Source organism: Lonchura striata, chromosome 12, assembly GCF_046129695.1.
Source record: "Lonchura striata isolate bLonStr1 chromosome 12, bLonStr1.mat, whole genome shotgun sequence".
Taxonomy (NCBI): domain Eukaryota; kingdom Metazoa; phylum Chordata; class Aves; order Passeriformes; family Estrildidae; genus Lonchura; species Lonchura striata.
Genome location: NC_134614.1, coordinates 12401673 through 12423586, shown reverse-complemented (window position 1 = coordinate 12423586; position 21914 = coordinate 12401673). Strand labels below are relative to the sequence as shown.

The 21914-nt window shown below is 46.0% G+C and overlaps 1 protein-coding gene across 1 annotated transcript in view; it reads right to left on the bottom strand.

Annotated features, from left to right (window-relative positions):
* FLNB (filamin B) overlaps window positions 1–5714 on the bottom strand; it is an 88257-nt gene extending 82543 nt beyond the window's left edge. The window contains exons 1-2 of the mRNA XM_021532436.1: window positions 5682–5714; window positions 2745–2822 (exon numbers count right to left, since the gene is read on the bottom strand). The gene's annotated coding sequence lies outside the window, so the exon portion shown is untranslated. The remainder of the gene's footprint in view (window positions 1–2744; window positions 2823–5681) is intronic.
* Between the last annotated feature and the right edge of the window lie 16200 nt (window positions 5715–21914).

Below are 21914 nucleotides of genomic sequence, written 5' to 3'. Positions count from 1 at the left end.
TTGTTATAAAATTAAGAGCATATAAAACACAGTATTGAAATAACTGGAAGCCTGACCACACTGCAGACAGCACAGCAGAAGGGCCAGGCAAGAGGAGGTGTGTTGACAGCACTGAGAAAAATTCTGGCACATGGTCATGAAGGGATCCTTCTGCAGCAGGGGCAGCTGAAGCCACCTCCAAGTCTGAGCTCCATTGCGACCCCAGGGCCCCAGCCAAAAGCAGCTCATGGGGCTGCAGCCAGTTTTGCAGGGGCATTTACTCCAATAAAAAGTATCTTTCTGCTCCTGAGACAGAAAGTGTTTTGCTATTTTGTCAAAGACTCTGGGAAATGTCTTATAATTTCCTATTTGTATTCAGGTTAATGGTGCCAGTGGGATACAAAAAAAATCACAGGAAGCAAATCCTTGAATTTTAGGGAAATCCAGGATGTATTTGAATGTGCTAAAGGGTAGACAAGGTTGACAACCTCAAAGGATATTCTTTTCTCATTATACTAACACTGTGCAGATAACCATTAATGGCAGAGCTGCTATTGCCTGAAGAGAGGGCTCCAGGGATAAGCGCCTGACAGAGGAGCCAGTTTTGAAGTTTTCCACATCTGCATGGGCTTCATGGTACACTCTGAAGTGGAGATGTCCTGCTGCTCCCTCACCGTAGCCTTCTCCTCTCAAATACAGTAAAGCAGCTCAGGCTGCCTTTGAGAGAGCAGTGAGGCCAAGACAGTAGCTGGCTATAGGAAGGGAAGAGACCAAAGCAGCTTTTCCCTGAGAGAGCAAAACTCCAGTATCTGCCAAAGTACACAAGGACACAGACCGCCTTGTGGCTGTCCCTGCAGAACAGGGGCTGGGGCAGATGAGGATATCCGTTCTACAGTGATGTGTCCAGACACGGGGGAGGCCTTCAAGATGTGTCACAAGAATGAAAGCCCAGAAGAGGCCCAAGCCTGACTGCAGGCACTTAGTCCATCCCAAGGGACGTAGGGTCTCATGCTGGAGAATGGGGCCTGGCTCCCTTCCTCCTTCCTGCCCCGACATGACTACATTTCTCTAAAAGGCTGAGAACAGTTGTGCCCTCTCAGGATTCCATAGATGATTTACATGTCCTCTCATGAGGCCTGCAAAGAGCTCCTCTGGCTCCCTGCCTTCCTGATGGTCCTTGACCCAAGTGACTCTGGCAGTCAGAGAAGGCTGGACAGTACCACAGCCTCAGCTTGGGCTTTTCCCAAAAAAGATGCTGTGACTGGGGAAGCTGTTTCATTTTCTCAACCCTTGGTACAGTTGTAACAGGGCAAAGCACGGATAATATCCAACCAGAGATGTGACTGCAAAAGCCCAGATCACTACTTGCTATCCAAGCAGAGATCCTCTGTATACATTCTCTTTTTAACATTGGAAAATTATTGTACTTTAATAAAGTTCTGTAAATGGATGAATAATTTCCACAAGGAAAGAATGTTAAACTTGCATTGGCACAACGTTACTTCTAATCAAGTGATCTTCATAATTCTCCAGAACAAGCAAAACTTAATATTTTCCATACGTAACCATCTTTGTCACCCAAAGTACTTTGTATTCAATAAAAATACCAGCTTTCATTAAAGAAAAAAACCCTTTTGGTACGCAGTTTTTCTGGCATTGCACATCTCTGGTTCAGTCACTCAACATGTTTAGAATTAAATCTCAAAACCTTAACTCACCCTCTAATGATCTGTTTGTTTCTAGATTCATATTCCCACAATATGTTTGCTGACAGCAGTTGGGCTCTTTGACAAAAGTCAAGAAATTTTTCCAAACAATGTATATTTGCTTCATTCTGGTGAATTACAGGGGAAGGGTGCAGGCTGTACAAGCTGTCACCAGTAACGTGACTGTAAGACCAAGTGTAATTTATTTAGTACAAGCTAAATGTTTATACTAAATGTTCTTTGTTCTGAACATTATCACTTCAACATTGAGCTTTTTATGAAGAGAGTTGTGAGAAAGGTTGAGCCCTGTTTTGAAAGGATTTTTAAATTTAGCATCACTATGACTTGGAGCCAAAACCATGATGCATACAGTTCTCAGGAGAACGATGGCAAAAAGCTGCTTCCCTTGGTTTCAGGCGCTTCTAAACTGTTCTTTTTGACTTTGTAGTATGTGTTAGAACTGCATAAGAGCAAAACAGTTCTTGAAAGGATATGTTGTTTCAAAATAAATCCAAAATCTTACACTCCAAATACTGTTCAATGTGGTACTTTGATATTATAGCACCTTATCCCTTTCTCCCATTCTTAAAATAATCCCTTCAAATTAATATTGATTTCACAAAGTACTTTGACCTCAAAACAAACAAAACACAGTGGGATGAAATCTGGTCCTACCAATATATTCCTCAGCCTTTCCCACCTGCCCACTGATGTATGGGGTCTGGAAGGTGTCCTCAACTTCGTGTCCACACACAGCTGCACTTCAAGAAACAATGACAAGCAGCCCTTTTTTAATAAACTAGTGACACCAGTTTATTAACCTGCAATAAAGTGAAACTAAGTCTGTGATACCTGGAGAGCCCAGGATATTGTATCTTTAAAAAGTCAAGTGCAAGTTACTCTGTGAGAGGAGTATTGGACATTTTCAGTAGCATAAATAATCTCATTCCATAAAAACGCACTTGGAAACTGCATTCAGTGTGATATTTGCCACTCAGAAAAGACAACAAGAAAAAGGAGAGCAGCAAGGAGGATGATGACTATGGCACAGGAACCCACCTTGTAGTGAAGGACTTCGGGATCCTGATCTACTACTGCTGGAAGGTCAAGGCCAGATGTGGTTGTGAGCTGCAGCACCTGCATGGAGAGAGCAATGTCAGAGGCAGGGTTCCACTTCCCAGGGGAAAAGTGACTCATGGCAGAAAGCTGCAGCTAAGCAGCCACACACTAGGGAAATACATGCTCAAACAGGAATAATTTGACCTTGTGAACAGCTAACTGTACCCTTAACTATCTCTTACAGTTAGATACTCCACCTCTCATATGGAAGGAAGCATCAATGTCAGATTTTTCTCTAAACACATGTAATTTAAATGGGAACAGTTGAAGGCAGTTGTCCACCCTCACATACTGTACTTCACTCTAGTTCCTGTTTTCTTGGGAGCAATTCATCCTATGAACAGTGATTCCAAGTTTTACTCCTAGAAAGCATTAACATCTTAATATTACTTCCATTTTTTACAGCAACTAGAATTATCTTTGTTTACTCATTGGAAAATATTTTAGACACAACAAATACAATACCTCTGCGTTTATCTGAAGGAAGGAAATCCTTTCTGCAGATTCCCCTTTGGTCCCTGCTGAGCAGCCAACTCCAAAGCCTGCAGAGTGCCCAGCAGCATGCAAGGGTGTTTCTCTGGGGTGTGAACTCTCCTACAGATAACAACTTTATGGCATAGGCATTGTTCTTTACCAGTACCCTTTTTAACAGGTATTTAATGAATAGGCTTTCAACTGCAAAAACACAGGCTGAGATCAAGAAGGCAAATGACCTTTGTGCTTGTGATTGTATGTTCAAGTAATTACGCTTATTTTCCTCATTAACATATAGGAATCCCTTTTATGTTAACGCACTTTATTTAATTCTAATAGGCTTTTTGTTGTATTTAAAAATATAGAGGAAAACAGAAAAAAAAGTCCCATTGTTCTCCCACATGTTTGTTTTCACTACAACTACTAAGAGGAAAAGCCCTTTACAAAAACAGGATACAGCAGTCTTCTCTACGCTGTGCACCCCCCGCCCGCACACTCTGGGCATGGCTGCAGTGGTAATCGAGAGTCCACAGAAAATTGTCAGTGATTGAAAAACATCAATGGGAGTTTATTCTCCACTTCAATGAGAGCAGTATCATGTCCCTGCTGAATAAACCTCACCAGCCTGGGCAGGTTCTGCTCCCCTCAGACAAATTGCCACCTGCCTTAGGACATTTTCTGTGTGACATCAATTGTAGAGAGAGGGGCAGACCCCACCATTGTGGAAAGGCGTTAAGTCAATGACAAAGGCCATAGCATACAGTGTCACTTCCCAGCAGTCCTAAGAGACAAATCACCAGGGAACCATGTAATGTCACCTAAGTCAGGTGCTGCCTGGCCTCAGAGATGCTCCAGATCCCCCATGGATCTTACTAAGCAGCTACAGGCTGTCTCTGGGGTGGCCTCAGGAGTGGGGCTCCCCACTGCATTTCTACTAATGACTTTTTAGAGCTCGCCTCTTAATGTATCCCACGGCCTCCTTTCCCCCCTCTTCGATTATTGCTTCCCCTGATGGATTTTTGGCCAGTCAGCAGAGGAGTTCCTGGCTGTGCCAGCAGCCCTCAGGAAAGGCCAGAGCTGAAGCAGGGGAACTTCTAAGCTGCACTCACTGCAAAGCACATTCCTGTGGGCTGTTGTTAAGAAGATAATAAAAATTGCTGTTTTCTTTCTCCCCACACGTTAGCATTTGGAAGACTTCATACTTCCAAAGAATCACACTGACTTCTTCTCTGTGATACGGAAGAATAAATCAAACCCAATTACCAGGAGACCTGCATTTCTGAAATCAAGAACGTCATCTCTGGCCAGAAAGTACCTTGGGGGAATCAAGTTCTAGTAACTGGGAGGCCAGTAAAGAGCAATTTGGGCTTTTCTAACTGAAATGTTGTGATTGCACTTCCATTCGCCTGGGCAGAAACTACCGCTGAGCAGCCTGGCAATCTCCTTCAAACACCATCCCAAGAGCATTTTGGTTTTTAAAAAAGTCTTGAATTTTAGGGAAATATGTCTTCTGATTTCTTTCTAAGGAAAAACATAAAATGCCATAAGTGTTGAGGATATTCTTGCAATGAAGAGAACAGAATACTACTTTGGTTTTAGTTTTATAGGACTGTGGGTCTTCCTGTTTTTCTTTTAACTGTGTTAAGTAAGCCTTGTTTCTTCACTAGAAATTATCATGACTTGATTTAACCATGCTTCCTGAATAAGAGAAATCTATCATGTAAAATGATTACATTACAATGTAAATTATATGAGAAATGTTTATGCAATTCCTTAGGTAAAACAATACCATTTTATTACTACAAAATAAACTTTCAGATTACTGACACTTTGTCTTTTAACCAGAGAATCTGCTATGGCTCAATAAACTGAAGAGCCACAGAGACAGTTCAGCGCAACAGGCTATAGTACTTAGAATCAGACCACAATGTTTTCAATTCAAGGGGAAAAAAAACCCAATTTCTACTTATATAAAAATCTTGCATTATTTAGAAACTGTAAACTGTCTGGCTGCTTTTTGCATTTATTGGTAAATCTCTGATCATCATCAGAGGACAGAATTAAATAATGCAGCTGTCATTCGTTCCTCATCAGGGAGAAATGAATCCACAGTGCAGCAACCCTCCCCTGCTGCATGCAAGGAGTTCAACTACAAAACGATTCTTTTCCCAAACTCTCGGTATCTGCTGACCGGGTGTCCCAAAAGGCAAGAAATCACGATTCCCCGTGCAGTGTCGGGACAAGGTCGCTTTGAACAACTCCTTTTCTGAAAGCAGAGCTGGGACAGCTGTCCATGCCCTCCCTCCATCCCACGGAGCTCGCTCCCTCCCACCTTGCCCGGCCCCAGCCCGGGGGTCCCGCGGGCCGAGGGCAGGTCCCGGCCCCGCCGCCCCTCGCACCTACCGCCACTGCTCCCCGCCGCCCCACCGCGCCGATGGATGGATGGATGGAACTGCCGGGCTTGGCTGGAGCTGCTGCTGTCCCAGCAGCGGGAGGTCACCAGGCTGCTAGTCTGATCTTCAGTTCGCTTTCCATCTGAAAACTTTAACTCCTTCACGCCCTAAAAGGCACAATATCAGCTAATACTGCAGCACTGTGCTCATCCCTCGCCAGGGACTCTGGGCACACCCTTGTTTCAGGCTGCTGAGAACAAGGACACGCACCTGAGAGAAACCAGGATATATGGGGGGTTGGCATGGGCAATTTTGCTCTGAGACTTGGGGTGAGTGTGATGTCAAGATATTCCTCATAACAACACACACACTCCTAAACCCTGTCCTGTGTATTCCCACACATTCCTGTGGCTGCCAAATCCCTGCAGGGGACCCCAGGGGCTTACATTTTGGAAGGGAAGGGGAAAACCTTTGACAGCACTTTTCCCCCTGTATCACCAAGCCCCATGGGAATTAAAGGGGGTGGAAATTGCTTCTGGCAGAGGAGATACCCAGATCTGAAAGGACACACTGGGAAGGGGCCCCTAAAAATCCCAGCCCCATCCCTGCTGCCAGGAAAACTCAGCCAGCCCTAGCCTGGCCATGTGAATGCCTGGGCACCCATGTCCCTCCATCCTTGCTTTGATGAGAGAGGGGTTCCTGGTGATGGGGTTTTGTGGTCTAGTTTGAGATGCCTGTGCGAGAGCATGGGTAAGAACTTGTCTTTGCTTTGCCCTCGCAGCCCACTGAGTTTCCAGCTCTCTGCACATCAGCCCTAGGCCCTGTATATGGTACTACCAAAATGTGTAGGACAGAGTAATGGCAGCCATCAGGAACTCTAACTGCTACTTTTTCAGCGAGATGTTTAAAATGGTTATGTGACAATGGCAACCCTGACCTCCATGTTCCTCTTGCACTCCTCTGCTGTGTGACTCTTGAGCAATGGAAACACTGGGTTTAAAGGCACTGAGCCCTGTCCCTGATCCCTGGCCCTGGCTCTGGGGTCACTCTCACCCTCAGCCACCACACCATTCCTCTGCAGCCTGTTCAGGTCTGGCAGATGGGAAGGAAGACTCCTGCCCCTCCCAGAAATGAAGCTAAATCTGGCCCCATGCAAGGTTTCTTCAAATAGCACTTGCTAGGCATAAAATCATGGCTCAGTACAGTTTGCAGTACAGTACAGCCACACACAGGCTGCCCTCTTGCCCAGCTGTGGTGGAAGTCACATGAAAGGGACAGGTGTAAACTTACCATCCTCCTCCAAAGAAGGGTGTGCCAGGCAGGCAGGCTGCAGGATGTCACAGGAAAGGCCACACATAGCAGGGACAGGGGCATTTCATGGAGCCAGCAGGAAGGTAGCAGCTCCAAGCTGTGTTGGAAGTTTGCTACCCAGAGTGTTGCAATGCCCTGTGGACACTGTGTTCACTAGCCCAGGTGCATTGGCACTCCCCATGCTGAGCCCAGCTGCTGCCCACCTCTGCTCAACCTCTGTGACCTTTCTGGTGCACCAGCCCATGCATCTGCAGGAGCCCATACAGTTGTCATTACTGGTGACAAAGTGTTCACAGCAAACAACCAACACAAGGCTCCTGTAACCCACGGCTATGATGCCAGCATGTCCCACCCTGCACCATGTGGCTGGGCTTCACTCATGAGTTGCCCAGGTACAGGCTTTGCTGAGACCCTTCAGCCAATCCAATGCATTTGAGCCCAATTAAATAACATGACCCTCAGCCAGTGCCTCCAGAGGGGATGCACCTGGCTGAGTCTTTTCCTATCCCAAAGGTGATTCCCAAAGGACTATTGGTGCATACCACAGCCAGACCCCTTCAGCTCCCAGGCACTGTGAGTTATGCAAAGGGTGACTTTTGACCACAATAATAGCCTGAGTGAGGGAGAGGGAGGAGAGACCTGCCCCCTTGCCTTTTTCCACAGAGCAGGAGCTGTGACTGCAGTGACATGAGGAATCTCTGAGGCTGCACCACTGATGGGGCACGAGGTGGTGGCTGACACATAATCCCCATGCAAACACCCTTTATCAAGGGACTGCAGCAGCTTTTCATTCAACCCTGAGATCAGCAAAAAACAACATTTAAGATAATTTTCCAAACCTTTCTCTGGAGGGAGGATAGCTTTGGGGCTTTTGATTTCAGGTATGAAAAATGTAATTATGGATAATGATGCCTCTTGCTGTAACCCAAACAAAAATCCTTTCTGTGTTTCATGGCTGGTCCCTGTGCCCTAAAGTAAAAGAGGGTTTCTGCTTTCATTACAAAACATATTTGTATTTCAACCTGTAAGGCCTTCTCATCTGGGAGCTGTCTAGTGGCCAGCAGTCTCTCCTGCATCTGGTGTTACTTAGCCAGCAATTTTTCTTCTGTGTTGCCTGGGGGCCAAAAGTACTCCCCAAAAGGCAAAACACGGGTTAAAATTGTTTAGAGAACAAAACTCTGTTAGAACATTTTATTGGAGTCCTGGGAAATTACTTCTAAAATACATACACATAATATTAGCAGCAATAGTAGAGTTTTTAAAAGTTCACTGTAAAAGTAATGATGTTTCAGATGAGAGCCAGCATTTCAAACCCATCTGTATGGAGATGACATCAGACACACTGCTTATGTTTCCACTTTTGGTGGTGTGAAAGAAAATATGCTGTTATACATACTTACCTTTAGCTAGTATGTTTGCTTAACTTGGGACAGTTTGGTTGGGTAACTGCTTGAACTCAGAAAGCTTCACTTTCACAGAAAGCAAAAACTGGGTTTTTTTGATTTACAGCCTTCTCAGCTTGTATCAAAACCACCCTCTCAATCCTCATTGGGTCCCACCACGGTGACACTTAAATCCACCGTTCTATTTAAGTTATTATAAAGTGACAAATTAATCTAGGACATGGTAAATGCAAGACCTGTCACAGCAGACATCTCGCAGCGTTACACTGCAGATGTTTAGGTGCACCTGGTTGACATCAACCTTCCACCTTCCCCAAGAGTTCAGTGGGCGGTGGCAGTGCCAGGGTGGCACAGTGGAGCAGCTGCATTAAATGCTGCCAACTTGCCAGCTGAAAACAGAGGGGGGGGGTTATTCCACGTGCATCTCTTGTGAGCAGGAGCCAGGTCTCATTTCTCACCCACCCGAGAGCAGGAGCCCAGTGTGCTGTGGGCACTGTGGGGACAGCTCAAAGAGGCATAGTCCCCTAACCCTAACCCTCACTCTCACCCTAACCCTGATTTGGACTCTGCCTAGGATGCACTGGGTCCAAGCACATTATGCACTGCTTTGAATGAAGGATACTTGCCACTGATGGCATTTTCTGCCGGGAATGGGAACTCCTGAGGACTGTTCCCATCTGCAGAAAGATGCCATCACCCGCAGGGCAGAGACAGGCAGTGACGAGGGGATCTGCTGGCATACACACTTTGAGATTTCCACATCATCTTAAAGAAAGGGTAAAAAATCTAAGTGATAAGAACAGAACAATGAAATCTGAGTAAACAGCACTAATGGATGTTTCCTAATTCCTTAAGCTCCCTCCTATGTTTATAAATGAAAGAGAAACATCCAGACGTTTCTAGTATGAGATGTCATTTCTTTTTTAATCAGAAATGCCCTGAATACTTCTCAGTTTCTGTTTTCAGATGCTGTCTTCTCACAGAAATGACCACCTAAAGCATTCATATTTTTATTAAAAATACATATTTTCATTAAAAAATACATTGGAATTTCATTCTTATTCCAATTCTATGTTTTTCTCTCTTTTTTTGACATGGGTACAAACATTTTTCTAAACTTAAAGAAACCCTTCTCAGAGGGGGGTGGAGATATGAAATATTTTTAAGATGTAGTTTGCTTTGATTTCCAAAGAATTTGATTCCAGTGCTAGAAAGCTGCAGAAAATAATCCCAGTGAGAGGAATAACCAAGAGCCAGGTTATTCCTAGGGCTCCAAGACCCTTTCAAGTTGGTCTGAAAACCTCATTGTTAATCAAAATAATTGCATGAGAACCAATCAGGAAATCCTGAAACATTCAGAATGAAACCTTGTCATTACAAATTCACCATCGTGGCTAAAAAACAGATTATCTCTGTCAAAAGCTGTGGGAAAGTTTGCTTTGTAGCAGTAGGGGCAGAAGTAAATATTTGCCCAATCTGTTTTGTTTATCCTAAAAACATATATACATGAACAGAGTTTCAATTAAACACTATTTTCTTTCTCCCCATGTGTACATCATTTGAGCTGCCCATGTGAGGAGCTTTTAAAGCATCTCTCCCAGGAGTCAGGGAGATGGCTCCGTGCCAGCGCCTTACTCAGACCATTACGCCATGGCAGGGCAGGTCGGATTGCTTTGAATTTTAAGCCTCACTTCTTTGGTCTCACCTCTGAGTCCATTTAAACAGAGCCGGCCCCTTGCTGTAATTTAAAGCAATCTAAAACAGATGCACAAAGTGCCACTGAAAACATACCCACAGACGTGTTGGTTTTGCTGGTAAATGCCACAACTTCCCAAGGCTGGTGATTGCAGGGAGCAGGTGCAGGAGGAAGGGGTTCAGGTGTGAGCGGGGTCTGTCACCACATGCAGATTCCCCAGGTTACTGTATTTAAACCACTTCAGAGATTGTATGTTTTCTTCAGGAAGAATTGCACTGGGGATGTCTGAGCTGGTGGAAGAGCTTGAGGGGACATCAGGACAGACCAAGAGTTCAAAACAGCTGTTTTATTGCCCTGTGGGGGTCATGAGCCCCTCTTGTACACAGCTTTTGCAGGGACACAGAGTTACAGATGTGAAAGGTCTCCAGTTTGGGCTGGCCTTTGCAACAGCTGTTTGCAGAATTAGTTTCAAAACACTTTGTTTTGAAAATTAGGTGCATACTTATAAACATGTCATTTAAAAATGCAGTCATAAAAAAGAAAAGGCAAAGAATAAAAAGGAAAAAAATTCCAGCCAGCGGTTGAACCCTCAGAATTCTTCTCCCTGTGGCAACAGTGTTCAAACAGGTGAACAGGGAAGAAAAACAAAGGCTGGAGAAAAAACAAATGGTCGCCACATTTCAAAACACCTGCTGGAAGTGACTACAGCAAAAAATAATTGAGAACATTTAGGAAAATACATGAATGATGCCCATAATCCACTGCTGCTGTGGAGGGGGCTGGAGACCTCCAGGCACTGCACCCTGGGACCCCAGCGGAGCATCCACTGGCATGCTGATCCCACTGGCATCACATGAAAGTGCAACAATCCTCTGTGAGGTATTAAGATAAATTAAAAATCTCCTTGCATGAAACAACTCACAGCAAAACAAAAGTACAGCTGATTTTGTCCAGATTTAGTAAGTCTTAGATCTTTATCTTCTCAGGGGATCAGGGTCCTGGTTCTCCCACTCAAGTCATTGGGAATGCTGCCACAGGCTCCAGACAGTAACCAGACCTTATCCTACAGGCTTCCCTGTCAAGCTGACACCTTTTCATTTCCCAGCACCTATGGCAGCAATAGATTTACCAGAGCTGGAAAGTCTCCAGGCAGAGCAGTGGGACAGACACCAGCCTCCCGTGGCTGCACAGGCAGGCGATGACGCTCAGTCATGAAGGCTGCAAGATCCTCCCTCTGTGCTCAACCCTCAGACCTGCTGCAAAGCAAACCTGTGCCAGGCTCCCCGTGGTGGATGATGAGCTGGACGTGGCACCTGGATGCCCTCAGCCCCCCAGGCCTGAACCTGTGGTTGGGGCTTCTCTTCCCTGGCCATGCGTCAGCAGTGCAGGTGAGAGATGTGTCCTAGGAATGAAAAATCTGGCATTGGCATTTTGGCCCTGCTCCCCAGCTCTCCCTCCAGGTCCTTGCAGTGAGAGACTGTCTCATCCCAGAGTGCTGCAGCCAGAACTGCACACAAATCTGCACATAAACACCACTACTTCCACATGAGGAAGACAACTGGTTTGACAAGATGCTCTGTTTCAGAGTAAGAACTGGTTGCAGTTACAGGCTGGTCCCCCTGCATGGCTGGATTTAATTTTCAACCCATTTCTGTCAGATCTAGCAACAAACCTTTGTAACATCATGGAACCAGACACATCCTGTGTGCATCCCCTACCAGGACCATCATTTCTGGTGTCATGAGGTTGTCCTGTGCATGGCCAGGAGCTGGACTCACTGAGTCTCTTCCAAGTTATGATATTCTATGATCCTATGACCAGAAGAGTTTCGTGTTGTGCTGCAGCACCTCACTGTCAGCACTGCTGGTGACCCATCAAAGCCAAATGACAGCTCTGACTGGCTGTTTATGCCTCCACATACACAGACATGGGTCTGCCCCAGGTGAATGGCCAGAGCAGGCACTGCTGCCAACCAGGCAGCTTTGTCATCCCAGCCCTCGGAAAAAATGCAGAAACCCAAAGGAAGTCAAGGACACCTTAAGAGAGAACCAGAAAACAATGGGGAGCTATGTTGGGAGGGAAAGAGGCCAAGGAGCAGGATTACAGACGAATAACATGTGCAGTGTCATTAATCTAGATTAGTTTTATTTTATAGCATTAACAGCCCGCAGTCGCAGCATGCGGTGATCTGGCCCCGCGAGTTCCCAGCGCTGGGCCGGACCGCTGGGAGAGCTCCGGGCAGAGCATCAGCGCAGGAAGCGCCGCCAGTGACTCAGCCCTGCATGCTTGCTTGGAGACTAATGAACTAATTCCGGCACTCCGACCCTTTCCACGGCCCCCTTCCATTAATCTTCGGGTTAAAAAGCGCAGCAGTCGCTCAAGAGGGAAATTCCCACAGAGCAGAAGGATTTGTGCCGGGAGCCCCCCGTGCTGACCTCCTTGGCAGCCTGGCAGCGCCGGGACTCCGGCTCCTCCTCCGCGGCCGCCGGGCTCGGGAGCCGCCGGGATTCGCGGCTCCCCCTCCGCCCGCCCGGAGCTGCGGTCCCGCAGCGCCCGCCGCGGCCCGGGATGCGGCTCGGGATGCGGCCCGGGATGCGGCCCGGGATGCGGCCCGGGATGCGGCCCGGGATGCGGCTCGGGATGCGGCCCGGGATGCGGCCCGGGATGCGGCCCGGGATGCGGCTCGCTCCTCGGCGCTGAAATGCAGAAGCAGGATCTCGTCCTGCTGCCCGGCAGCTCACAAACACATCTTTGTTCCATATAACATTCCCCTTGGCGTTTTTTGGCAGATTTCAACTTCTGCAATAGCAAGTTGCCCATGTGAAGTGCTTACAGCCATCCTCACCTCCCTCCCAGCCTCCTCCCCATTCAAACTCTGGAGAGCTGGGGTTTTGCTTTCCATAGATTATAAATTGCCACATGCTGTCCCATTACCAACAGGCACTACTCCTAAAGAGCCCACGTGCCAGTTGTGCCTGGAGATGTATTAGAGCTTTCCCAACTTCAAAGAAATGAAGTTCAAAATTCAGTTAAAAAAAAAAACAGTTAAAAATTGCTCCTTAAAACTCCTGAGATGGAAGAGCTGCACAATGCCACAAACAGCAGGAGAGCAGGGGATGGTGGAGACAGGCTCTCCTGGAGAGTGATACGGGACAGAATTTGATCTGTGCTTCCCTTTTCATCCAGGACAGTCTGTATTTAACATTGTATCATCATGTGGAAAACACCTAAATAATTCCAGGGATAGCAGAGACTTCCATCCACAGACTTGGGGAATGGGACAACCAGTGCAACTGGGGACTGGAGGTCCAGTTACCACACAGCTACTTTACTCCATCCTTTGTCTTTATTTTATATTTGTATTTCTTCAATATAATAGAATACAACTTATTTTACATAATGTACACAAACTATATCACAGTGCTTTACAGAGCAAAGCATGAATTACATGGTGAAAACTGGGAGAAAAATGATACAGTCCTCTGCTTTGCCAAGCTCCTTCTTTTCTCCCTATTCCAGGAGACCTCCCAGGACACCCTAAAATCTAGTGGGAATCTCCCACCTGACTAATTCCTGGCCCCAGGCTGAATTTGGCTCATCACCACTGTGCTCTCCTCTCTGGAGCGCTGACAGGGCTGGCATCTCAAAGAGTTGTCACATTTAACCTCCTTGTTCTTATCTCCTTTTTCTCACAAGACAAGCAGCAGCTCTTTCTTTTGAACAACATAATTACTCTGAAAGTAATTACTGGAAACTGAGGAAAACCCCCCCCCATTATTCTTTTCTCCCAGGATGAGCTATTTTTTCCAGAGCACATGGATGGCCCCAGATAAACCACTGTGTTTGGCAATGCTGTTTGCTGCATTTATGAAAGCAGTACATCCATCACAACTTCACAGTACCACAGCCAGGGTGGGATGCAGACCTGGCTCCTCCAGTAGACTCACTGTAGCTGCTTTACGAACACAGAAAAAAAAGAAGCACTCACAACCATCACACATAGTGTTACAGGACACTGTAAATGACATTGGATTGATGGCTGCCAGGTCTCTGAGACCTAGGGATGAGCGTACTCACAGTGGGACAGGGGAAGTTTTTGGAAGCTGAGTGGGATTGTGGACAACAGGAGCTGAGGGTCACACACACAACAGAGAAATGGCAAGGACAGACAGAGGGAGAATGACCTTAATGCCAGATGAAAAGCTTTCAGATGGATCCCCAAAGTGATCCCTGTGGGAATCCTAAACACAACACACACTTCTGTGACTACATACACGTGTAGAAACAAAAGGAAGGTACTGGCCATGGCTTCCCTCAGGCCCTGGGCTACTGCAGAACATCACATTGTGAAACAGGGCACTGTTTTAACGCATACTTTTAATGAGTAATAAGAATAATAAACCACCCATTTTCCATTCTCTAACCTAATGGAATGAATGTAGAATTCCCAGCATTTGTACAACAATGTCATGTCCAGAACGATCAAGATCCCTTTCTGCAACAATAAAATGGAACACACCCATGGCAGAGCTGATGACAACGGGCAGAAAAAGAGCAAAGGCAGACACGTAGGAGTAAGTTTCCCTACAACACTTAAAATAGAAACATAGGTCAAAAATACATTTGATGAGTAGGAAAAAGTGAACCAGAAACTAAAGTTTTCCTAACTTCTGAGTCTACTTCCTCTCCTAATCCCTTTAATTCCAGATCCACATCAATGAATCAGAATTTGACCTAAAAGCTTTGCAGCAGGAGAATTAGCCAAATGCTTGAATTAAATATTGCTTATAAAAATCTATTTCCTTTTCTTAACAGCAAATTTTCCAACTGGGAAAAGAGTTTGAGGTCCACATGCTTTCTAAGTTTGGAGAATTAGACACTTCTCTCTTAAATCCCATCCTGCATAATCTGGAAAAGATACAATTTTACACATCAAATTATTTTCCAGGAGAAACTCAGCAGGATATCTGCTTAAGCAGGAGGATTTCTCTACATCCAAATGATTATTGAGCAACCTCTTCATTTTTGACCACACATCCTGTAGTCATTGAAACCACTCTGAGTATGATGGGACTCTGCTGGCCCTGGTGGCTGTTGTTTGGCATTCCAGGACTTCCTCCTGACCAGGACCTGGTCATACCATGGTGCATCTGCTGGGGCTCTCCTGGATCCAGCAGCCAAGGGACCTTGGATAACTGCAAGGTCAAGTGCTAGTCTGAGGTCACTCCAGCAGAAAAAATAAATACCTCAGACTCTGCCCACATAACTGCACTTACCAAGAAAGTCCCAATACAACCTGACCAAAAAAACCCCATGTCCTTTTCAATTTCATGATTTATTGATATTATTTAGTTATAATCTCTGGAGCAGAGCAGCCATGGCTTGTTGAGCACACATGGATGAATCCTCACAAAATAAACACATTGCCAGACCACACAGGGCCACACTGGCACAGGCAGGTGAACCAAGCTTACAAAGCTTTCAAGAAGTGACTAAGACTTAGAGGATAGGACTGAGTCCTACCTGACTAATCTTGCATTTAATCACTGGAGGTACACAAACTTTTATCTCTACTGATAAAGTTTGGGCATGATGCACAAGTGACAAAGATGGGAACTGTAATCGCAAAGAGTAAAATAACAAAACGTTTATTAAATGAGTACTGGCTGGTGCATGTGAAACTTATTTTCCAGAGAAGGATGTGACTATGATTAAAAAACATTTAAAGTCTAAGTAGGACTTTGGTTACTATGTTAAGGTCCTATTTTTTTAGGACCAATCATCACTATTGGCTCAGCTTTGAACTGCAACCATTTTTGAGACCATGGAAAGGAGTTGTATCTTCCCTACAAGCAAGCAGAAGACCATCAAGTTTAACTAACGATGGAAGCTTTGCCTGTGGGAAATATAATAATTTAAGTTTCCATATTGGTGGCAGAACTGGAATATCTAAGTAATGGTGTGAGTGTTTTCTTGGACTAGTTTTAAGATTACTACATAAAAGGAAACACTTTGAAGTTCTGGCAAAAATCAGAACTGGTAACTGGTGGTTTTATATCCTGCTGGGCCTTTCAGAAGCCATAGGCATACATTTAGAACAGCAATTAAGTCAAGCTTTTCTGTTGTTCCCAAGAAATATAAAAACCATTTCTGAGAATTCTTCCTTACCAAGAGAGAGAAAGGAGGCAGCTGTCCCTGCATCACTGCTGACTTGCAGAGGGGCTTTACACGAAGCTCTGCAAGTGCACCCTGTGTGCTCCAGGGCAAACAGCAAACCTGGGCCCTGCAGAGAGCCCCTCCCTGGGGCTGTGCACACAGACTCCTCCTGCTTCTCCATCACTCTGCCATGCTCCAGCCATGGGAAATGTGTCCTGCAGGCTCCTCCAGGCAGCTTCTCTCAACCTCTGCCTCGGGCCTTATGCTCTAGCAGGAGCACAGGGCCATGGTTCCAGGCAAGATGACCACACAGACCTTCCCAAACTCCCCCAACACTGATGGCCCTCTATTAAACAGCTTTTCCTGCACACAGGATTCCTGCCTGCCATATCCCACTCCCTCCACAGAGAAGTTAAGACACATACAGGAAACTTCATCCACAAGTTATTTTGGTGGGTGAACAAGAGCCAGAAGGCAAGACACAATAAAAAGGGGCAAAATATCCAGAATATAGCATGGCACCAGTTATCTTAGTCTTTTTGCTTTACTCTCCTTGCTTTAATTGCATCAATATTTTTAATGAAATATTTATCACATCTGACCAATGAAAACATTACTCAATTTTTTTGTGGCAAAATACGTGGCACCGCAAAGCATAATTTCCTAGGACCTCATATGGCATGCTAAGTCACATTGATTCCTGTCCTAGGTGTGCAAACAGAGATGTGTCAAGTTTTGAAGACACAGAGGATCCTAATAAATACCCACGAAACAGCTGTTCCTCAGAAAGTGCTATAAGTAGATATAAGAAGCACTGAGATACTCTGGAAAAAATAAATTGTATCCTAAGGCAGTGATGCTTCAAACATGTGCTGAAGCCCATAAAAATAAGTTAAAGGCTGTGTTGACAGACAGAATGAAGGAAAAATCTGTTTCTGGGATTAGTAGTTACAAAAGGTCTTCCAGATCCTGGAGTAATCATAGGATGAAATTTCCAGATGGCTCACCAGGATCATATAAGACCATGCAAGAAACACACATCCCTAAAGTTACCAGGCACAGCAAATCTTCTGGATAAATGGTATCTCAAGGATACTCCTGAGAATCGTCACATGAAGGTGGCACCCAAAATCTTCTCCAAATGAGGATCAGCTCCTCCCAGACTGGTCAAAATCTCCTCACCTTCCAGGAAGCAGGAGGAGTAAAAACTGCTTCTTGCCCTGCACGTCAACCAGGTCGGCAGCTCTCAGCCCTGGGCAGACCCATGTGGGCACCCTGAGGATCTGTTTGTGGCACTGCTGCAATTTGGCCCAGTGAGGAACTGGTGTAGGATTGTGAGATGCCCCAAACCATCTCACTTCTGCCCTGCTGCCAGCTGGGTTAATCTGCTTTTATAAAGCTGCTGCTTTGAGATGAGGGTGAAGATGCTTGGTAAGCTCAAAACAAAGCACAAAGTGCCATCAGGGAGTTTCCCCTCCCACAGGGAGCTGGAACAGGCAGCTTCAGATGAGAGAAATCAGGAATCTGACCCAAGGGTTTGCTGAGCCAGCTCTGGCCTAAAGCCAAGGAAAAGTGGCAACAGCTACTAGACAAGGAAGGTTGGGGAAATATATATACTATACAGGGGCTGTTCTGCCCCTGGCATAATGCAACATTTGCCTTCATGCACAGAGGAAACAATTGAGAGAGGACAGAAGATTCTCTGGTTTAGGACAGGGCTGGAGGCCACTGGGCCATGGCACCTCCCAACGTCCAACAGCACTTAACCCCAGCCTTTCCTATGAATGAGGCCAAGTTTGATAACAAACTCACTGGAAACAATCACCAATGCTTGCTAAACTCCTGTTAATTTTTCAAACAAACAAACAAACAAACAAACAAAGGCAACCCAAAGAACTTTCAGCCTTCTGCCCTGCCTGACAAGCACAGATGTAGTCATTTCCTGACAGCAAGAAGAGGCACAGAGACATGTCCCTGCAGCAAGGCAGGTGCTAGGAAATGGGAAGATTTTGTCTACTTCCCTCATGGTGATTCACTACAGGAGCAATTATTTTCAGTAAATATGGCACAGAAAATCCAAGTGAGGAGAAACCAGGGTTGTTTCTCTCCAGCAGCCAGGTCCATGCATTGCTGCACACATGCAGCTGGCACAGAGCTGGAGCCTGCCAATCTGCAACCATCCCCTTTGGAGAGAGTGACTCCCCATTCAGGTACAAAACAGATGCAAGAACCCAGCCAGGCCAGTGCTCTTGGCTGCCCACAGAACAGTCTTTAAGGGCTGAAGGACAAGCTGTAGAGCAGATGTTCACCCCTGGCAGCGACTCAGCCATACTGCACTGCATGCTTTTGCTTTTTCAGCTCTAGCCAAAAAGGGTGCATATTTCCCCACACTGTGATGGAGAAGAGACTGAACCTGGCTGTGGGGTATTTTCTAACAGACACCAGCAAACTCCCCCAGTAGGAAACTGAGTGCTTTACTGGCAGTTCAACAATGCCTTGACCACCTTGAACACCATCCCCTGGATGACTGACACCGAATCCCAGGAACAAGGCAGCCCTTACCATCACTGGATGAGTCAGGCACCACTTACAAAAGGCTTTTGGAGAGTGCAAAGGCAGATTTCTGGAGAAACTGAAAGGGGACAAAAAAGCCAGCTCTGCTGCTCTTCACATGCCCCAGCAGGCTGCAAGCACCACTTTTCAAATAGTTTAAAAGGAAAGAAAAAGGTTATTAATTTTTACTAATATATGACAGTTTGAACTGGAGTAAAGGCAGATTCACAGAACTTATCTGACTCAGGATACAGCATCTTTCTTAAATATACACACTTGAAGATGAATCACACTTGTCTCATAAGGACACTTCCTGAATTTGCTCTCCTGTAACTGTTCAGGGTTCCCATTCTGCAATAGAAGATGATGTCACTGTTTACATAAACAAAGGCAATGGTGCTTAGATCAGATCTAGGCAATCTCTTTCCTCTTAAAGTTAGCAACCACGTCTACTTTCTTACAAGGCTGGGGAGTGTAAGAACTGGCCAGGGCATAAAGAGAAGCACAGACCAAAAAAAAGGTGCAAAAGCAACCCAAATCACACACTTGACACAGATTTCTTTTGTTCTTAGAAAACTGGCCATATTAAAAGTGATGTAGCTCTCATTGCTCTCACTCTGTTCACAGTAGGAAGATTAAACTTCTGCACAGGAGAGTTGCAACTGAAAAATATTGTCATTACACTGAGCACAAATAGGCTTTTCTTGAACATTGAGCATGCACGTGGCCTCCCCTCTCCCCCCAGCTTACATTTTATGAGATTTTTGACAGTCAGAGAAAACTCTCCTTCCATATGTTCAGGATGTTAAGATTTCAACCTCTTTGCAGCAGGAAAATAAAGTCATCTTCTTTGCAGTGCCACAGCACTGAGCACACACAGAGCACTGACACAGTAACGCATGAACTGATCTCTGCCATTGCGGAAAACTGCAGGGATCCGGAGCACGTCTTGTTCCTGTCATGTCTGCAGATGCTCTGTTAGGGACTCCAGGGACATAGAGCAATTACTAGGGTTTGTTTCTGCTTTCCAGGAGCAGTTCTGTTTAGGAGAGAATAGAAAGGGATTATTTTTACCTTATAGCTTGGACTTACAGGGTGTGAACTGAATTTTTCTTCCCACAGAGAGACACCATGAACAAACTCTTCCAGTGCCCTGTAACAGGGCTGTGCCTTCTCAGCAGTGCCCAAAAGCCCAAGGGCTAATGAGGGCGACAGGCAGGGCCCAATTAGCAGCACAGGCATAGGGATGGCTGCCTTTAGGCCACACACTGAGTCTAAAGGGGTTTTTCCCTTTTGTTTTGGGGGCTTTGTTGGTTTGTGGGTTTTTTGCTTTAAGTCTAGAAAGTTGACATCTGCTTCTGGTAAAATTGACAAACAATTTTATTTGTCAGTAACTGTAGATTGAAACAGTACTGAGAAGTGCATTGTCTGGGTCTGCAGGATTGTAGGAAGTACCGATGAAGCATTTTCCACTGGCATGTGTACAGAGAAAAAAACATTTAAGTGGTGATAATTTTTTCCATATAGATTATGTACATCGTTATACACATGTGAGAATTAGACAAAACAAAACTAGAACAAAGATTCTTTTACGTTTTAAAAGGATCTTTGTCTCTCAGCCATAGGGATGGCTCAAGCCAAGCTCCATGGATGAGGCAACGAATGAGGCAACAGATGCATCAAAGGCACCTCACTCACAGTACACAGTTTAGCCAAGGCAAGAGCCAGACCAGGCAGGGGATGTGCTGGCACCAGTCATCCTTGCTACAGTAGAGAAGATGTTCCCAGCTCTTACCTCCTCCTGATGCAGCCAGGCTCAGGTGCACTCTCCACTGTGCCCTACACAAGTCCTGGCACTGGGGCCAGCAGAGCTGCTTTCACCAGGGGCTCTGCCCACCCTGCAGTGGCACTGTGCCCCCATGGCAGCATGCCCAGCTGCATTCTGCAACCAGATCTCCAACAAGTCCCATCCCACCATGTTTCCTGCAGCTGTGACTGCTCAGACCAAAGACTGCTTCCTGGACACCTTAGACACCACAAGGGTGTCTCCAGTTAAAATCCCCTGGCAGCTATTTTATTGTTCTCCTGCCTAATGCTGCAAACACAGCTCCAGGTCACCTCTCTGTTGCAACAGGCAGGAGAAATCTTCTGCATTCAGAACAAGGGAAGCCCATGAACCTGGTTGTTATAGTGGAAGGTGCCCTGCAGGGGTGACAGGAAGCCTCAGGTCACAGCAGGCCCGTGGGTCAGTGCCAGGAAGGGGATAAGAATGGAGCAGGCTTCCCATGAGGTTCAGGCATAGGGCAGGAAGGCAGACATTGTCTGTGAGGCCCCCCTCCTGCACTGTGTGTTCACCATTCATCAGCACCTTCCCTCTCGCTGCCCCAGGGTCACACAGGGCAGCTCCCCCTGCCCCAGGCAGCAGCTGGGGCTCTCTGCTGGCTCAGGGAGACAGGCAGCAGATACCAGCAGAGGATGAGGATGCTCTTTCAAAGCTGGAAGAGTACTTTTTCCTTCTGTGGTAAAACCCAGAACATCCTTCCCAGACCCATTTGACCCTTCCCTTCCTGATGTGCCCCCTAGCCCATGCCTCTCCCTTGCATTGCGTGGGAATGTTCCCCAAAACACACTCTTTTTCCCTCATTTCCTTCCTCTCGAGACACCTGGACCTTCCTCCTGCAGGCTCCAGCCACCCCTCATGCTGATACAGGCCAGGTCAGGCTTCCCAGGCCACCAGTTCATTGTCCATGAAACCAAAACAACCCAACACCCAGCTTGGGGCTGCAGGAGGGACCCTGTTCCATGCTCAGAGACAACACAGCCACCAGGGCCTCTGTGCTCTGAGGATGACAATTTATTTCAGCAAAACCACCCTGACATATCTGAGGAAAAACAGAAGCAGCAACTACTAGCAAAGACACCCCCAAGGAAGGCTGAAGGGGAAGTATTTCCCACCACAAAACAGGTTTTGAAATGTATTTGAAATTTGTGATTTGAGTCTCAAGCTGTTAGTGGAATATCCTTGCTCAAACAAGTCAGTTTTGCATGCATTAAGCAACACAACACAGAAACAAAAGAAAAAAAATCCTCTCCAGCTTCAATGCCAGTTTAAAAGTTATTGGGA